The sequence below is a fragment of the Formica exsecta genome, unplaced genomic scaffold, assembly GCF_003651465.1.
Source record: "Formica exsecta isolate Colony F162 unplaced genomic scaffold, ASM365146v1 scaffold436, whole genome shotgun sequence".
Classification (NCBI taxonomy): domain Eukaryota; kingdom Metazoa; phylum Arthropoda; class Insecta; order Hymenoptera; family Formicidae; genus Formica; species Formica exsecta.
The window spans coordinates 263,013-263,755 of record NW_021851597.1 but is presented as its reverse complement, the minus strand read 5'-3'; positions in this window follow the sequence as shown (position 1 = coordinate 263,755).

Here is a 743-nt window from a genome sequence, read left to right as displayed (position 1 = left end):
TATAAAAAATAGAGAGCTATCCCTTTCTTACTAACTGAGGTATAGTAAGAAAAGAGCATTGTCGAAACGTAACAATCTTGAGCAGTGTGTTCCTCAAGATTTTCAGCAATATTTTCTTTCTTGTAGGTAATACTTTCAATAGCGTTGTTTCCATCAGTCTTATTTTCCACATGCAAATGTTAAAGAATCTAAATAAATCATTTCGAATGTTTATAACAAATATTGTATATGATAATAATACTTATGTATTCTAAGTATTAATTAAATTGAATGACAATTATTAAAAAACAAATAAAAATGGTTTGTTGAATATATTGTCTCTCTTGTACACATAAATATATATACATTTCTAAAGAGATTTCTATCTTTGTCTATTACTAATTCTTTACACTTTGCAAAGCAACTACCCACTCGGCATGTAATATTGCTGAAATACTGTAATGTTCGGAAATGGTACTGAAATATTTCATTAATACTTCAATTGTAACTTTGCATCCGAAATATTTCGGAAATGTACCTGTATCAGGTTTTTTAAAATATTGCATTTGCAATATTTCTGAAATCTTTCAGAAAGTCCTTTTGTAACTAGTATTAAGGTTATAGTTCATTTGCTTACCGCTATGCGGCGCGCTATTCACTGTTTGTACCCGTATTCAAATTTTTGTCATGAGCGTATATAAAGCCTGCAAAATGCGGTTAATAATATTATAATTATTTTTACCAGTTTAATTTCTGATGAGATT